Source organism: Macaca thibetana, chromosome 4 (genome assembly GCF_024542745.1).
Source record: "Macaca thibetana thibetana isolate TM-01 chromosome 4, ASM2454274v1, whole genome shotgun sequence".
Taxonomy (NCBI): domain Eukaryota; kingdom Metazoa; phylum Chordata; class Mammalia; order Primates; family Cercopithecidae; genus Macaca; species Macaca thibetana.
Window position 1 is genome coordinate 43759852 of NC_065581.1, and position 19365 is coordinate 43779216.

The window sequence follows — 19365 nt, forward strand, 5'->3', positions numbered from 1 at the left end:
AGCTTATTTTAGATTATTTATTTACATTGTATAGCAGGCTACTAGGACATGTGACTATGGACTTGTTGAAGATGTGGTAGCTGCTTCTTGGTTGCCAACAGGAAAGGCTCAGGGACTCAGAGTGAGCCTTTCCCTGGGTAAAGTGGGTAACTGGCCTGCAGCAGAGGGAAGCACATAAAGGGAGAAATCGAGGCACTCTCATTTGACCAAGTACCTGACCTGAGCCTGCTCTTACTATACTATTATGCAGGTTAATTACTGTGGGCAATTGGTAAACCACATAAGGATTATGTTTCTGAAAAGAATCTCAAGTGGTCATGAGCTTTAGTCCTTCACTGTCATCTACTGATACTTCGACGGCTCCATCTTTTGGTTCCCACTCATTCTGAGCATGCTTCATAGTTCCAGCTCCTCTTCTTCTCATCTGGGAGGACCCATGCCATACCCTACCTTCCACCCCTCAGTCCTGCGTTTCCCCTGCCTTTGTCCTCATCCACATTCAGAAGGATTCAAAAACTTCTGTTTGTATATATCAACATATTTCAAAATCTTTTTTTTTTTTTTTTTTGAGACAGTCTCACTCTGTTGCCCAGGCTAGCATGCAGTGGCGAAATCTCAGCTCACTGCAGCCTCTGCCTCCCAGGCTCAAGCGTTCCCTCCGCCTCAGCCTCCCAAGTAGCTGGGAACACAGCAAGCCACCATGCCCAACTATTTTTGTATTTTTTTTATAGGCAGGGTTTCACCATGTTGCCCAGGCTGGTCTCGAACTCCTGGGCTCCAGCGATCTGCCCGCCTTGACCTCCCAAAGTGTTGGGATTATAGGCATTTGCCACTGTGCTCAGCCAATATCAATCTTTTAAATATATATATCAGCCAGGAGCTGTGGTTCATGCCTGTAATCTCAGCACTTTGGGAGGCCGAGGTGGGCAGATCACTTGAGGTTAGGAGTTCAAGACCATCCTGACCAACATGGTGAAACCCTGTCTCTACTAAAAATACAAAAATTAGCTGGGTGTGGTGGCACACACCTGTAGTCCCAGCTACTTAGGAGGCTGAGGCAGGAGAATCACTTGGACCTAGGAGGTGGAGGTTGCAGTGAGCCAAGATCATGCCACTGCACTCCTGCCTGGGCAACAGACTGAATGAGACTCCATCTCAAAGATTATATATATATATATGTAATATATACACATATGTATTTATATATATAATATATATTAATTTTTTAAACCATATACCTTTGACTTACTAATTTCACTAAGAATCCTAAGGAAACAAAAATTACTTATGATTAAGGATGTTCAGTTTATTTGTTTTGGTATCAAAGATATCAAAGGGGTGTATGTGTGTGTATTTGAAATAATATCAGACTTACAGAAAAATTAAAGTTACAAGATTACTACAAAGAATTCTCACAAACCCTTCACCAAGATTCCCCAAATCTTTTCTCTCCCTTTGTTTCTCTCTCTCTCTCTCATACACAAACACACAGACACAAAGACACACAGACACACACACTTTTCAGAGTAAATTACAGACCAGATGCTGATGCTACTTGACTCCTAATTACCTCAATGTGTATTTGTAAAAGCAGGGGCATTCTTCTACATAACCACAGTACAGTAATCAAAATTAAGAAATCAGCATTATTAAAATACTATAACTAATCTGCAGACCTTACTCAGATTTAGTCAGTTCTCCCAGTAATGTCCCTGAGAGCACAAGAGAAAACAAATTATTTGGTTTGGGTTTTGGTGTTTTAGTGTTTTTTCTTTAGAGATGGGATCTTGCTATGTTACCCAGGCTAGACTCTCTTTTTTTTTTTTTTTTTTGAGACAGAATCTCACTCTGTCTACCAGGCTGGAGTGCAGTGACGCAATCTCAGCTCACTGCAAGCTCCACCTCCCGGGTTCACATCATTCTTCTGCCTCAGCCTCCCAAGTAGCTGGGACTACAGGCGCTCGCCACCACGCCCGGCTAATTTTTCGTATTTTTAGTAGAGACAGGGTTTCACCGTGTTAACCAGGATGGTCTCGATGTCCTGACCTCATGATCCGCCCACCTCGGCCTCCCAAAGTGCTGGGATTACAGGAGTGAGCCACTGCGCCTGGCCCAAGCTAGACTCTAGAACTCAAGCAATCTTCCCACCTCAGCCTCCTGAGTAACTGGAACTACAGGCTCGCCCCTGCATGCAGCTTTGTTTTGTTTTGTTTTTGTTTGTTTGTTTTCGAGACAGAGTCTCATTCTGTCGCCCAGGCTAGAGTGCAGTGGTACCATCTTGGCTCACTGCAACCACCACCTCCTGGGTTCAAGCAATTCTCCTGCCTCAGCCTCCCGAGTAACTGGGATTACAGCTGCCTGCCACCCAACCCTGCTAATTTTTGTATTTTTAGTATAGACAGGGTTTCTCCATATTGGCCAGGCTGGTCTCAAACTCCTGACCTCAGGTGATCTGCCCGCCTCAGCTTCCCAATTTGTTTTGGTTTTTATGGTCCAGGATCCACCCAGAATCGCTCTCTCATTTCACTGTCAGATTTTAAAATCTGCAACAGTTCCTCAGTCGTTCTTTGTCTTTCATGCTATTAATATTTTTGAAGAGTGCAAACCAAATATTATTATTATTATTGTTATTGTTATTATTATTATTTTGAGACAGAGTTTTGCTCTTGTTGCCCAGGCTGGAGTGCAATGGTGCAATCTCAGCTCATCACAACCTCTGCCTTGCAGGTTCAAGCGATTCTCCTGCCGCAGCCTCCCAAGTAGCTGGGATTACAGGCGTGCGCCACCAGGCCTGGCTAATTTTGTATTTTTAGTAGAGATGTGGTTTCTCCATGTTGGCCAGGCTGGTCTCAAACTCCCATCCTCAGGTGATCTGCCTGACTCGGCCTCCTGGAGTGCTGGGATTATAGGCATGACCCACCGCGCCCAGCCAAACCAATTATTTTCTATAATGTCTCTCAATTTGGGTTTCTCTGATGCTTCCTCATGATTAGATTCAGTACATTTTTAACAGGATTGCCACAGAAGTGAAGTGTCCTCAGTGCTCAGGATGTGGATTTGTCCCATTACTGGTGATTTCACCTTGAACACTTGCTTAACATGGTGTCTTTCAGGTTTCTCCACTGTTTTTCCTTTTGTCCTTAATTAGAATCTTACAGAAGATAATTTGAAACTCTGTAGGCATCCAGTTTCTCATCAAACTTTCACATGATAATTTAAGTTTCCATTGATGATTCCTGATTGAATCAGTTACTACAGAGCTATTACTATGATGGCCTCCAAATAGAGACTTTCTGATTCCTTCATTTGTTCTATACTTACTGTTGGCATTCTAATTTAAGGAACAGCTTTTCCTTTTCTTCCCTTTCCTTTTTCTTTATGTGTGAATTCTTAGATTATTATTATAATTAGTGGGTTATAAACTGTTATAATAATGTATTTTAATGCTCAAGTCTACCCACAGTTGGCAAGTGGGTGCCCCTCCAAATTGGCTGCTCATCCTTCTGACATGTTTCCATCATTTTTTGGGCACTTCCTTCAATTTCTGGCAAAACAAATGTTCTGTGTTTATCTTTTAAGTTCCCTGCTCCTGCCCTAGCATCAACTATTTTTTAAGAAGGTTTGTTCCTTCTAGTGGAGAACAATATTTAGAAACCAAGATCTGAGCATTGTGTGTGTTCATTGCTACAAAGGTCATTTCAGTTGGGAAATATGTATGTTTATACACCCAACACCTATAGCTATTTACATTTCTGTGAATCTATATTAAAAGCTGTGGGTTCATATTGATAGTTCCAATTCTTTTTTTTTTTTTTTTTTTTTTTTTTTTGAGACGGAGTCTCGCTCTGCCACCCAGGCTGGAGTGCAGTGGCCGGATCTCAGCTCACTGCAAGCTCCGCCTCCCGGGTTCACGCCATTCTCCTGCCTCAGCCTCCCGAGTAGCTGGGACTACAGGCGCCTGTCACCTCGCCCGGCTAGTTTTTTGTATTTTTTTTAGTAGAGACAGGGTTTCACCGTGTTAGCCAGGATGGTCTCGATCTCCTGACCTTGTGATCCGCCCGTCTCGGCCTCCCAAAGTGCTGGGATTACAGGCTTGAGCCACCGTGCCCGGCCGATAGTTCCAATTCTAATCCATGACTACAGAATTCATCCAAGTTTCTTTTCCATGTTTGTAACTCCCTTTCCCCTGACCCCTTTTTTTTTTTTTGGAGTCAAAGTCTCACTCTATCGCCCAGGTTGGAGTGCAATGGCGCAATCTCTGCTCACTGCAACCTCCGCCTCCCGGGTTCAAGCGATTCTCCTGCCTCAGCCTCCCAGGCAGCTGGAATTACAGGCATGCGCCACCACAACTGGCTAATTTTTATATTTTTAGTAGTGACAGGGTTTTACCATGTTGACAAGGCTGGTCTCAAACTCCTGACCTCTGGTGATCCACCCGCCTCAACCTCCCAAAGTGCTGGGATTACAGGCGTGAGCCACTACACCTGGCCTGTAACTCCTTTTTCTAACAGTGAGAAAGCCAGCCCCACCGTGTTTACTTATTTGTTCAATCCTAGAATATACAGAAAATAGTCTTAGAATTGCTAATCCATGTTTTTCACCATTGTAAAAAATAAAAAACCTATTAATTACACTTTACTATTGATTTACAGTTCTGTCTTTAGCCTAAGTGTTTACAGTCAACATACTGTGTTCAAAAGTTACTTGGCCGGGCGCGGTGGCTCAAGCCTGTAATCCCAGCACTTTGGGAGGCCGAGACGGGCGGATCACGAGGTCAGGAGATCGAGACCATCCTGGCTAACCCGGTGAAACCCCGTCTCTACTAAAAAATACAAAACACTAGCCGGGCGAGGTGGCGGGCGCCTGTAGTCCCAGTTACTTGGGAGGCTGAGGCAGGAGAATGGCGTAAACCCGGGAGGCGGAGCTTGCAGTGAGCTGAGATGCGGCCACTGCACTCCAGCCCAGGCGACAGAGTGACACTCCGTCTCAAAAAAAAAAAAAAAAAAAAAAGTTACTTGGGGCTGGTTGCAGTGGCTCATGCCTGTAATCCCAGCACTTCCCAGCAAGCGAGGGGGGCAGATTGCATGAGCTCAGGAGCTCCAGACCAGCCTAGGTAACATGGTGAAACACTGTCTCTACAAAAAATACAAAAATTAGGTGGGCGTGGTAGTGTGCGCCTGTAGTCCCAGCTACTTGGGAGGCTGAGGTGGACCATCTGAGACCGGGAAGGTCAAGGCTGCAGTGAGGGTGATTGTACCACTGCACTACAGCCTGGGTGACAGAGCGAGACCCCGTCTCAGAAAACAAACAAACAAACAAACATAAAGAAACAAAAAACGTGCAATTAATTAGTAAGAATGTAAAACAGTTCCAAAGTAGTTTAGAGTGAAAAGCAAGTCTTTCCCCAGCCTCCAGTTTCCTTCCAGAAGGCTCACTGTTTGTAGGTTCTTTGTATTCCCCCAGAGCTATCCTCTACATAGACAAGCACACACAGTGCATACACATACTTATCTGCAACACGCCATAGACGTTTTCACTTCATGATAGAACTTGAGGATCATTTTATATTTGTATGTATTGATCAGCTTTATGTTTATTATAATTAATTAAGCAATCATCCATAGCATGGTCATTTCCTTTTCTTCTTTACTATATAATAAATAATGCTTCAAAGGCAGGGGGAGAAAAACACCTCTTTCTCTCTGACTCCCAAAAGTTTCAGTTATTCAAAGGTAAAAAGAAGCCTACACTAGCAGCTTCAAAGCAGCTGACTTTTTATGCCAAAAAGCATTGGGAACTAGGTCAGTTGCACTATTTCAAGTGTTCAAGTGTGTTTCTGCTTATAAGTTTTCAGGAACAAGTGAAACCCCAGGTTTATTAAAATTAAGGAACATAGCCTTGGGTACAGAATTAGTTGAAATAGTAGTATTTAGGTCACCTACCATTTAAATTCCCGGGACACCCAGAAACACAGAAATTCTTTTCTTTCTGTGTTTCTGTGTAGTTTCTTTTTTCTTTTTTTTTGAGATGGAGTCTCACTCTGTTGCCCAGGCTGGAGTGCAGTGCTGCAATCTCGGCTCACTGCAACCTCCGCCTCCCAGGTTCAAGCAGTTCTCTTGCCTCAGGCTCCTGAGTAGCTGAGATTACAAGCATGCACCACCACACCCAGCTAATTTTTGTATTTTTAGTAGAGACAGGGTTTCACCATGTTGGTCAGGCTGGTCTCGAACTCCTGACCTAGTGATCCACCCACCTCGGCCTCCCAGAGTGCTGGGATTACAGGCATGAGACACTGTGCCCGGTCCTCTGTGTAGTTTCTATGTAATATTTCTTTTCTTTTTCTCTTTTTTTTTTTTTTTTTTTTTGAGATGGAGTCTAGCTCTGTCACCCAGGCTAGAGTGCAGTGACACTATCTCGCCTCACTGAAGGCTCTGCCTCCTGGGTTCAAGCAATTCTCCTGCCTCAGCCTCACAAGTAGCTGGGACTACAGGTGTGTGCCACCATGCCTGGCTAATTTTTTTGTATTTTTAGTAGAGACAGAGTTTCACCATGTTGGCCAGGCTGATCTCAAACTCCTGACTTCAGGTGATCTGCCCACCTCAGCCTTCCAAAGTGCTAGGGTTACAGGTGTAAGCCACCACACCCAGTTTTTCTGTGTCATATTTCTATATAAATTACTTTATAGAATGTTGTAACAAACAGAAATATAATTACCAAAGGCTTTTGGTGTTTGTATGTTTGTGGAAATGTAATTCAGCGGGTTTTGATACTATAAATGGTTAATGTTAGAGATAACTATGTTTTTAAATATAAACATAAATATAATATTGTTTTTAATATAGATAATACATTAACTTGGTTCAAAAAATCAAATGGGGCCGGGCATGGTGGCTCACGTCTGTAATCCCAGCACTTTGGGAGGCCAAAGCAGGTAGATCACCTGAGGTCAGGAGTTCAAGACCAGCCTGACCAACAAGGTGAAACCCTCTCTCTACTAAATATCCAAAAATTAGCCGGATGTGGTGGCAGGCACCTGTAGTCCCAACTACTCTGGAGGTTGAGACAGGAGAATTGCTTGAACCTGGGAAGCGGAGGTTGCAGTGAGCCAAGACTACACCGCTGCAATCCAGCCTGGGTGACAGAGCAAGACTCCATCTCAAAACAGAAAGAAAACTCAAATGGTACAGAAAGATGTATACTACAATGAAGAGTTTCCCTCCTAGTCTCGTTCCCCAGCCACCGACTTGCCATCAGGCAACCAGTGAAACCAGCTTTTATGGTGTGAGCTTAAGTTCCTTGCTCACTTTGTATTGGGAAAACTTTCAAACCCATGGACAAGTTGGAAGAGTACAGTGAATACATTCACATGGTATCACCAGTCATTTCTGTTTTGCAGTATTTGCTTTATTGGTGCTAAATGTCTGTAGTCTCTCTCTATGTGTATGTACACACACACATTTATACTTTATTTATATACTTTTTTCTCTTAACCATTTGAAGGTACTCTGCAAACGTCACAACTTTTTAATCCCTAAATACTTCAGCAGATGTCTCCTAGGAACAAGGACCTTTTAATACAATTATATCAAATTTCTTCCATTTGGCCCAGTAACACCCTTTACAAAAACAGTTTTTCACTTTAGAATCCAGAGAGCACTGATTTCATGTAGTTATCACATCTCTTTAGTCTGTAACAGTCCTGATCAGTTGTCTTTTTTTTTTTTTTTTTTTTTTTTTTTTTTTGAGACGGAGTCTTGCTCTGTCACCCAAGCTGGAGTGCAGTGGCGCGATCTCAGCTCACTGCAAGCTCCGCCTCCCGGGTTCACGCCATTCTCTTGCCTCAGTCTCCCAAGTAGCTGGGACTACAGGCGCCCGCCACCATGCCCGGCTAATTTTTTGTATTTTTAATAGAGACAGGGTTTCACCGTGTTAGCCAGGATGGTCTCCTGACCTCGTGATCCGCCCGCCTTGGCCTCCCAAAGTGCTGGGATTACAGGCGTGAGCCACCGTGCGGCCCCTGTTCAGTTATCTTCTAGAGTGGCCTTGTCTGACTGGACTTGTCAGACTGGAATTACGTTTTCTCATGACTCGACTTCATCAGGCTAAATGGTTTGGGCAAGACACATGTTGGTTTGTCGCATTCGTGGTGATGCTGAGTGTGGGCACTTGGTTAAGTGGCTTCTCCCACATTTCTCCACAAGGGTCTCAAAGGTGTCTTGTTCCCTTCTTAAGAGGAAATGATCTCCAGGATAGTGCTTTGAGACCATGTGACTATTCTGTTTCTCAGCCTCTCACCCTTTGATGCCCCTCACCTGAATATTATATTGATAGTCACAAAATGATGATTTTATAATTGTAGTATCCTATCTATATTTATTGCCTGGGATTTTTCCAGAAAGAAGAGCTTTTTTGGCCAGGCACAGTGGCTCACATCTGTAATCCCTGCACTTTGGGAGGCAGAGGCAGGCAGATCACTTGAGGTCAGGAGTTTGAGACCTGCCAGGCCAACATGGCGAAACCCCATCTCTACTAAAAATACAAAAATTATCTGGGTGTGGTGGCACATACCTCTAATCCCAGCTACTTGGGAGGCTGAGGCAAGAGAATCACTTGAACCTGGGAGGCAGAGGTTGCAGTGAGCTGAGATTGCGCCACTGCACTCCAGCCTGGGTGACAGAGCGAGACTGTGTCTCAAAAAAATAAATAAATAACGGATTACCTGAGGTCAGGAGTTCAAGACCAGCCTGGTCAACATGGCAAAACCCCGTCTCTACTAAAACTACAAAAATCAGCCAGATGTGGTGGTATGTGCCTGTAGTCCCAGCTGCTCGGGAGGCTGAGGCAGGAGAATCACTTGAACTTAGGAGGCGGAGGTTACAGTGAGCCGAGATCATGCCACTACACTCCAGCACTCCAGCCTGGGCAACAGAGTAAGACCCTGTCTCAAAAAAAAAAAGAGCTTTTTCTTCCTCTCCTTCCCATTTTTTTTGAGTAGCACTGTGAACTCATAGGGATCATTACCGTTGTTGTTAGAATTTTTTAAATTATTATTATTATTTTAAAAAATAGAGTCAGGGTCTTGCTATGTTACCCAGGCTGGCTCTAACTCCTGGCGTCAAGCGATCTTCCCACCTCAGCCTCCTAAAGTGCTGGGATTATAGATGTGACCTACCAGGCCTGGCCCAGGATTTTTTATGTTTGTTTTTTAGAACTTTTTATTATGAGGAATTTTAAACACAAAGTAGACAAAGCACTGTCACAAGCCCCCATGCTCCCTCAGCTTGAGTATTTACCACTCATGGCTGCTCTTGTTTCATCCACACCCCCACTGCCTTTGCACCTGCCTGGTATGATTTTGAAGCTCACCCATCATATCAGTTCATCTGTCATATTTTAGCACTTATCTCTAAGAGATCATGTATTCTTTCTGTATTTAGTGTATTCTTTCTGTATTTAATATATTGTAATTTATTGCATTCCTCATTCTTTTTGATGCTTTAATTATCCCAAATTTGATCAATAGAAGCCTGTTTGAGCTGGCTCCTATACTTTTGACATGTTTTCACCTCCTCTGAACACTTCCTTGCTTTGTGTCACAAGACACTGTAGGACTGCCTTAGATTACCTTGCCTCAAACCTGGAATCCGCCATTCTCGAAGGAGCCTGTGAACTAAGTCTCTTTGTGCAGAGAGTAATTTACAGGATTTACACTTTCTTGTAAATGGATTAAAATTCAAAAGTCAGTTACTAAGGAGACAATTTAAAATAATCTATCAAACAAAAGTAAACAAATTAGTATAGGTCCAAATCTCTCCATCATTTATTTATTAGAGATGGGGTCTTGCTTTGTTGTCCAATATGAACTCCTGGGCTCAAGTGATCCTTCCACCTCAGCCTTCCAAATAGGTGGGATTACAGGCACGAGCCACAACAGTCAGACAAATCTCTTTATTTTTGTTTTGTTTTTGTTTTTTGAGATGGAGTCTTGCTTTGGCGCCCAGGCTGGCATGCAGTGGTGCAATCTCAGTTCAACCTCCACCTCCCAGTTCAAGTGATTCTCCTGCCTCAGCACCCCCTAGTAGCTGGGATTTCAGGCACCCACCACCATGTCTGGCTAATTTTTGTATTTTTAGTAGAGACCGCACCTAGCCCCAAATCTCTTTGGATCACTAAAGGATTTCGTAGGTTCAAAATTTATTAAGAGCAGGCAGGGCACAGTGGCTCATACTTGTAATCCCAGCACTTTGGGAGGCCGAGGCAGGCGGATCACTTGAGGTCAGGAGTTCAAGACCAGCCTGGCTAGCATGGTGAAACCTCATCTCTACTAAAAATACAAAAATTAGCCAGGTATGGTGGGGCATGCCTGTATAATACCAGCTACTCGGGAGGCTGAGGCACAAGATAGCTTGAACCCACGAGGCAGAAGTTGCAGTGGGCCGAGATTGCACCACTGCACTCCAGCCTAGGGGAAAGAGCAAGACTCCATCTTTTAAAAAAAAAAAAAAAAAAAAAAAGGCCGAGACGGGCGGATTGAGAGCAGCTGAGCCCTTATCACCTATAGTAGCTACCATGCTTTGGATGTGAGAGTGCCTGAATGGCCATGCACTCCATGGGTGACAGAGCAAGACTCCGTCTCAAAAAAAAAAAAAAAAAAAAAATTGAGAGCAGCTGAGCCCTTATCACCTATAGTAGCTACCATGCTTTGGATGTGAGAGTGCCTGAATGATCATTCTGAATTTTTTTTTTTTTTTTTTTTTTTTTTGAGACGGAGTCTCACTTTGTCGCCAGGCTGGAGTGTAGTGGCACTATCTTGGCTCACTGCAACCTCTGCCTCCTGGGTTCAAGCAATTCTCCTGCCTCAGCCTCCTGAGTAGCTGGGACCACAGGCTAATTTTTGTATTTTTTAGTAGCAACGGGGTTTCACCATATTGGCCAGGCTGGTCTTGAACTCCTGACCTTGTGATCCTCCCATCTCACCCTCCCAAAATGCTGGGATTACAGGCGTGAGCCACGCCGCCCTGCCAATCACTCTGAATTTTTACTGAAGTTTCTAGTCCCGCTCTGCCCCTCCCTACTTCCCTATCCCCCCTGTAGCTCAGCCTGCCTACCTTATGTGGAACCATTGTATTTTCAGACATCTGGACTTAAAACTAGATGTTCTTGTTTTCTTCTTCCTTTAATGAATTACCAAATCCAATAAATTATTTGAAAATGTGTCCTATCCATTCTCTCTAATAACAATGAAAATACTAATCATATTATTAACAACAAGGACAGTGCTGGGGCTCCACACACTATTTCTAATTATGTTGGAGCTACATGTAGCATTATTGTTCCCATGTTACAGCAGAGAAGATGGGGGTTCAGACCTTGGACAAATTGCTCATAAAGGCGAACTTTACCTGTTAGTTATCTATACCACACTGCTTCCCATTTTTCTCCTTTTCTACATCCATACCTTAAGGTAGACTTTAAGAGAGACTAGAATATGACAGAAAAACAGGAGGTGAATCAGCAGTCCCAGCTCAGTCATAGGTCCCACCCTGCCAGCAAGTGGTTTCTGAGCTAAGCTTGTATCTTAAACTATCTGAGCCCTAGTTTTGTCTTTTCTAAAATGAGGAACTCTAGCTGTGCAATAGAATTACCTGGGGAGCTTTTTAAAACTATGGATGCCTGAGCCTCACCCACATAAATTCTGACTTAAATAGTCTGGAGAAAGGGCTTTAGGCATCAGCATTTTTCTTTTTTTTTTTTTTTTTTTTTTTTTTTTTTTGAGACGGAGTCTCGCTCTGTCGCCCGGGCTGGAGTGCAGTGGCCGGATCTCAGCTCACTGCAAGCTCCGCCTCCCGGGTTTACGCCATTCTCCTGCCTCAGGCTCCCGAATAGCTGGGACTACAGGCGCCCACCACATCGCCCGGCTAGTTTTTTGTATTTTTTTAGTAGAGACGGGGTTTCACCGTGTTAGCCAGGATGGTCTCGATCTCCTGACCTCGTGATCCGCCTGCCTCGGCCTCCCAGAGTGCTGGGATTACAGGCTTGAGCCACCGCGCCCGGCCGGCATCAGCATTTTTCAAAAGCTCCCCAGGTGATTTTAAAGTGCAGCCAGGATAGAGAAGCATTATGCTACCTGATTTCCAAAGCCCATTGCAACCCTAACGCCTCCTAATTAGACAGCTGCAACAATTGTCTAGGTGATCAATCTGCCTTCGTCCTCTTCCTAAAGAAGGCAGATTTGCGGCCGGGCGCGGTGGCTCAAGCCTGTAATCCCAGCACTTTGGGAGGCCGAGACGGGCGGATCACGAGGTCAGGAGATCGAGACCATCCTGGCTGACACGGTAAAACCCCGTCCCGTCTCTACTAAAAAGTACAAAAAACTAGCCGGGCGAGGTGGCGAGCGCCTGTAGTCCCAGCTACTCGGGAGGCTGAGCCAGGAGAATGGCGTAAACACGGGAGGCGGAGCTTGCAGTGAGCAGAGATCCGGCCACCGCACTCCAGCCTGGGTGACAGAGCGAGACTCCGTCTCAAAAAAAAAAAAAAGAAGGCAGATTTCCGCATTAATTCTCCTGAAATATTTGAACCAAATCATCAGGGAGCTTCTCATTTCCACTGGAGAAAGCACAAATCTCCGACCTGGCAGTCAAGGTTCTCTAGTTAGAAACCCTCAACTTCCACCAGGCTGGTCCCTGTTTTTCCCATGAATAGGCCAGACTCATTGTGTGTTCAGGCCTTTATTGATGGGTATACATTGAATGTCCTTTCCTTCCCTGTTTAAATTCTTCCCCTCCTTCAGGGCCCCACCCAAAGCCCCTAGAAAAAATGAAGGTTTTGGCCGGGCGCGGTGGCTCAATCCTGTAATCCCAGCACTTTGGGAGGCCGAGACGGGCGGATCACGAGGTCAGGAGATCGAGACCATCCTGGCTAACACGGTGAAACCCTGTCTCTACTAAAAAATACAAAAAACTAGCCGGGCGAGGTGGCGGGCGCCTGTAGTCCCAGCTACTCAGGAGGCTGAGGCAGGAGAATGGCATAAACCCGGGAGGCGGAGCTTGCAGTGAGCTGAGATCGGGCCACTGCACTCCAGCCTGGGCGGCAGAGCGAGACTCCGTCTCAAAAAAAAAAAAAAAAAAAAAGAAAAAATGAAGGTTTTTCAGTCCCTTCACTGATCTCTTCCTGCCTATTATACTTTTTATTTGCACACCCCACTAGGTACATAACCACTTTGTTAAATGTTTTCTTCATTGATTCATTCACCCAACAGTATTTGAGTACCTACCACATGCCAGCCCCAGATATATAACAGTGTATCCCAGACAGATAGTTAGGCCAACAGTCACAACACAGTTACGTTTTTGGTTTTGGGTTTTTTTTTTTTTTTTTTTTTTTTTGAGATGGAGTCTCGCTCTGTCGCCCGGGTTGGAGTGCAGTGGCCGGATCTCAGCTCACTGCAAGCTCCGCCTCCCGGGTTTACGCCATTCTCCTGCCTCAGCCTCCCGAGTAGCTGGGACTACAGGCGCCCGCCACCTCGCCCGGCTAGTTTTTTGTATTTTTTTTTTAGTAGAGACGGGGTTTCACCGTATTAGCCAGGACGGTCTTGATCTCCTGACCTCGTGATCCGCCCGTCTCGGCCTCCCAGAGTGCTGGGATTACAGGCTTGAGCCACCGCGCCCGGCCTGGTTTTGTTTTTTTTAGTGGAGTCTCACTCTGTCACCCAGGCTGGAGTGCAGTGGCGCAATCTTGGCTCACTGCAAGCTCCGCCTCCCGGGTTCACGCCATTCTCCTGCCTCAGCCTCCGGAATAGCTGGGACTACAGGCGCCCGCCACCACGACCGGCTAATTTTTTGTATTTTTAGTAGAGATGGGGTTTCACCGTGTGAGCCAGGCTGGTCTTGAATTCCTCACCTTATGATTTGCCCGCCTCGGCCTCCCGAAGTGCTGGGATTACAGACGTGCAACACAGTATTTTAAGTGTGCTGCTAGGAGTAGTCCAGAGTGTGGACTCCGAAAAGGAGCCTCTAACCCAGTTGGGGTGGTCAGGGAAGGTTTCCTTGAGGTGGTGTTCTCTGAGAGTTACCCAGGCAGAGAGGATCTGGGTGAAGAATGGTCCGTGAAATAGAAACAGCAAGTTCAGAGCCTAGAGAGAAAAGAGACCATGGTGCTGTGGGGAAAGGAAAACACGTTCAGGTGAGGCAACTAAGGTGTTTGGTAGGAAAGGTGAGCACAAAGCATGCAGGTCTTGGATGCCATGTTAAGAGCCAGTGTTGTAATCTAAGCATGAAGTAGACCTACACTAGCAGTGTAGGAAAGATGGCGAGACATGAATGGATCTGAGACAACTAGGTTACATAGAACTTGTGATTGGTTGGGCAGAGTGGAAGAATAAGGAAGACTTACAGATTTCTGACAATGACACACAGGTTCACTGAGTTGGAGAAATGGGGAGAGATTTGGATTTGAAGGGAAGTTACTGAGTTTAGTTTAGGGTATGTTTGTCTAGTGTGAGGTACCTGTAGGACAACTAAATTATATGATACACGGCTGTATATACTGAAGCTTAACACTGAAATATGAGCTGAAATGGGATTGGGATTGATCAGCATATAAATTTCTTTTTCTTTTTCTTTTTTTTTTTTTTTTGAGACTGAGTCTCAGGCCGGGCGCGGTGGCTCAAGCCTGTAATCCCAGCACTTTGGGAGGCCGAGACGGGCGGATCACGAGGTCAGGAGATTGAGACCATCCTGGCTAACACGGTGAAACCCCCTCTCTACTAAAAAAAAATACAAAAAACTAGCCGGGAGATGTGGCGGGCGCCTGTAGTCCCAGCTACGCGGGAGGCTGAGGCAGGAGAATGGCGTGAACCCCAGAGGCGGAGCTTGCAGTGAGCTGAGATCCGGCCACTGCACTCCAGCCTGGGCGACAGAGCGAGACTCCGTCTCAAAAAAAAAAGAGACTGAGTCTCAGTCTGTCGCCCAGGCTGGAGTGCAGTAGCACGATCTCGGCTCACTGCAACCTCCTCCTGCCTGGTTCAAGCGATTCTCCTGCCTCAGCCTCCTGAGTAGCTGGGATTACAGGCACGCGTCACCACACCCGGCTAATTTTTTTTTTTTTTTTTTTGTATTTTTAGTAGAGACGGGGTTTCATCATGTTGGTCACACTGGTCTCGAACTCCTGACCTTGTGATCCACCCGCCTCAGCCTCCCAAAGTGCTGGGATTACAGGCGTGAGCGACCGCACCCGGCCAGCATATAAATTTCAACTGAAGCAATGGGAGTGGAGGAAATAGACCAAAGAGAGCATATAAAATAGAGAAGAAAATAGCCAGAAGAGAACCCCACAGCACCTCAACATTTAAGCTAAGAAAAGAGGATGTTGCAGGCAGGAAAGAAGATCCACAGAGTGATGCACACTGAGAAGGAAGGGAAGGAGTGGGCGTTCTGATAGATTTAACAACTGGGAGGCTGCTGGTTGGTATGACTTGTTTCTGTGGAACGGTAGGTGCAGAAGCCAGATTGCAACAGACTGAGGAGAGAGCCGGAGGTGTGCTCATGAGCATAGACAGCTGTCAGATAAATGAAGATAACTGAAGAGCAATAGCTATGAGGATGTGTGGGATTAAGGGAATTATTTTTGTAGTGAAAGATGAGCTTTTTTCACAGCTGATAAGAGAAAGACATTCATTCTAGAGCACTGCTAGGATTCTTTGTAGACAGAGGAGGGACACCTCTTCTATTGTAACAAGAGAAGGTGGGAAAGGGTAAGACTGTAGCTTTCGCGGCAGAAAGTTCTCATCTAGCGTATAGGTTTGCTTATAATGAAATAGCATTCAAAAGAGCTGACTAAGGGAAAAAAAGGATTACCGGACAGGTGTGGGGTTGGATTCCTGTTGAGTCTGGGCACCACAATTATAACACACTGATCTATCATGTTTCTGTGAGCCTGTGTGTTTCTTGGATGGTAAACTTGAGGATAAAGACTGTTTGGTATCCTTCGGCTGTCTTCTCTGTTTTTTGGTTTTTGGGTGTTTTTTTGTTTTTGTTTTGAAATGGAGTTTCAGTCGTCACCCAGGCTGGAGTGCAATGGTGCAATCTCGGCTCACTGCAACCTCCAACTCCCAGATTCAAGCGATTCTCCTGCACAGCCTCCTGAGTAGCTGGGATTACGGGTGCACACCACCACGCCTGGCTAATTTTTTTGTATTTTTAGTAGAGACGGGATTTCACCATGTTGGTCAGGCTGCTTGAACTCCTGACCTTGTGATCCACCAGCTTCGGCCTCCCAAAGTGTTGGGATTACAGGCGTGAACCACGGTGCTGGCCCAACAGCATGGCCTCTTATCTCTACTTCATTGTTCTTTCTCTTTGTTCTCCTGGACTAAAATGATTGCCCCAGGCTATCTTTACATTATTCCAAACCAAGCATTTAACAGCCACTGGCAAGTGCACTGGTTTCCAGTACTTAATACATCAGAATCAAATGGAAAGCTTTAAAAAATTATAGATTCCTGGCCGGGCGTGGTGGCTCACGCCTGTAATCCCAGCACTTTGGGAGGCCAAGGTGGGCGGATCACGAGGTCAGGAGATGGAGACCATCCTGGCTAACACGGTGAAACCCTGCCTCTACTAAAAATACAAAAAAAAAAAAAAATTAGCCAGGCGTGGTGGCAGGCACCTGTAGTCCCAGCTACTTGGAAGGCTGAGGCAGGATAATGGCGTGAACCCGGGAGGCGGAGCTTGCACAAGTGAGCCAAGATTGTGTCACTGCACTCCAGCCTGGGCAACAGAGTGAGACTCTGCCTCAGAAAAAAAGGTTATAGATTCCTAGCCAGGCGTCGTGGTTCACACTTGTAATCCCAGCACTTTCAGAGGCCAAGGCAGGCAGATCATGAGGTCAGAAGGTCGAGACCAGCCTGACCAACATGGTGAAACCCCGTCTCTACTAAAAATACAAAAATTAGCCGGACGTGGTGGCTGTAATCCCAGCTACGCAGGAGGCTGAGGCAGGAGAATCGCTTGAACCCGGGAGGCGGAGGTTAGCAATGAGCCTAGATTGTGCCATTGCACTCCAGCCTTGGCGACAGAGCAAGACTCCAGCTCAAAAATCTAAAATAAAAAATGAATAAACAAATAAAATAAAAAGTTATAGATTCCTAAGCCCCACATTAGATTTCTGAATTGATCTTTGTGGATGGAACCAAGAAATTCTCCAGGTGATCTTGACGCAACCTGAATTTGAGAACCGCTACCTCTTGATATCCATCCCTTACCCCCATTCCAGATTCTCCAGAGAGTCTGATTAGGCCACTTGTGGTTGAGTAAACCATGACTGGAGGGGTAGTCTTCTGGGCGGCACAAGGAAGTAGTCTTCCAGGGCCTCTGCTGCTCAATCTGGAGCCTTTGTACAAATTAGGAAAAAGTGCCCCTCAGGGCCAAAGTATAAAAACGCACCCCTCTAAGTAGACAACCTGCTTTACTATTAGGCTTGGCACTTTTAGAGGGTGTGTAGCGGGTGCTTCTTCCCTGGACTTTAGCTCTTATCTGCCCTCTGGGAAGTAACACCATGTTGTATATTGTCTTTTCTATCTTATTGCATTAGCTACATTTTTCAATAACATGTTGAAAACCTGTGAAAAGAGGGTCATCCTTGCCTTATTATTGATCTTAGCAGTAAAGCTTTAAGTTTTTGGCATTAAATATGAATTACACTTGGTGGCTTATGCATTTAATCTCAGCACTTAGAGGGGCTGAGGTGGGCGGATCACTTCAGACCAGACTGGCCAACGTGGTGAAAATCCATCCCTACTGAAAATAGAAAAATTAGCCAGCTACAGTGGCACATACCTATAGTCCCAGCTACTCAGAAGGCTGAGGTGGGAGAATCACTTGAGCCTGGGAGGCAGAGGTTGCAGTGAGCTAAGATTGCATCACTACACTGCAGCCATGGCAACAGATACCCTGTCTCGGGGAAAAGAAAAAACAATGAATAAACCTCTCAAAACCTTTTTAAAAAGCATGAATTCGCTGTAGGTTCTTTGTAGATGTTTATCACATTGAGAAAGTTCCCCTTCTAGTTTGCTGAGAGTTTTTTTCATGAATGGGTGTTGCTTTTTTTTTTTTTTTTTTTTTTTTTTTGAGACGGAGTCTCGCTCTGTCGCCCAGGCTGGAGTGCAGTGGCCGGATCTCAGCTCACTGCAAGCTCCGCCTCCCGGGTTTACGCCATTCTCCTGCCTCAGCCTCCCGAGTAGCTGGGACTACAGGCGCCCGCCACCTCGCCCGGCTAGTTTTTTGTATTTTTTTTAGTAGAGACGAGGTTTCACCGTGTTAACCAGGATGGTCTCGATCTTCTGACCTCGTGATCCGCCCGTCTCGGCCTCCCAAAGTGCTGGGATTACAGGCTTGAGCCACCGCGCCCGGCCTGGGTGTTGCTTTTTGTCAAATACTTTTTCTGCATCTGTTGATATTATCATGGGATTTTTCTTCTTTAGCTTATTGATGTGATACATTAAAATAATTGATTTTTGGCCACACATGGTGGCTCAGGCCTGTAATCCCAGCACTTTGGGAGGCCGAGGTAGTAGGATCTCTTGAGCCCAGGAGTTCGAGACCAGCCTGGGCAACATAGGAAGACCTCGTCTCTACAAAAAATTTAAAAATTAGGCCGGGCGCGGTGGCTCAAGCCTGTAATCCCAGCACTTTGGGAGGCCGAGGCAGGTGGATCACGAGGTCAGGAGATCGAGACTATCCTGGCTAACATGGTGAAACCCCGTCTCTACTAAAAATACAAAAAACTAGCCGGGCGTGGTGGCGGGCGCCTGTAGTCTCAGCTACTTGGGAGGCTGAGGCCGGAGAATGGCGTGAACCCGGGAGGCGGAGCTTGCAGTGAGCCGAGATCACGCCACTGCACTCCAGCCTGGGAGACACAGCGAGACTCTGTCTCAAAAAAAAAAAAAAAAAAAAAAAAAAATTAGCCAGGCATTGGCCAGGCATGGTGACTCACACCTGTAATCCCAGCACTCTGGGAGGCCGATGCAGGTGGATCACGAGGTCAGGAGTTCGAGACCATCCTGACCAACGTGGTGAAACCCTGTCTCTACTAAAAATACAAAAATTAGCCAGGTGTGGTGGCGGGCACCTGTAATCCCAGCTACTTGGGAGGCTGAAGCAGAAAATTGCTTGAACCTTAGCCGGGCACAGTGGCTCACGCCTATAACCCCAGCACTTTAGGAGGCCGAGGCAGGTGGATCGCTTGAGCTCAGGAGTTTGAGATCAGCCTGGGCAACATGGTAAAACCCCATCTCTAAAAAAACACAAAAACTAGCCAGGCTTGGTGGCATGCACCTGTAGTCCCAGCTACTCGGACTGAGGTGGGAGG

General features: G+C 45.8%; 2 protein-coding genes across 4 annotated transcripts in view; one reads left to right on the plus strand and one right to left on the minus strand.

Annotated features, from left to right (window-relative positions):
• TBCC (tubulin folding cofactor C) overlaps window positions 1-19365 on the minus strand; it is a 227166-nt gene that overhangs the window by 88049 nt on the left and 119752 nt on the right. The window lies entirely within an intron of this gene.
• The window catches only part of BICRAL (BICRA like chromatin remodeling complex associated protein), an 89849-nt gene that overhangs the window by 50450 nt on the left and 20034 nt on the right, over window positions 1-19365 (plus strand). The gene's annotated exons all lie outside the window — the stretch shown is intronic.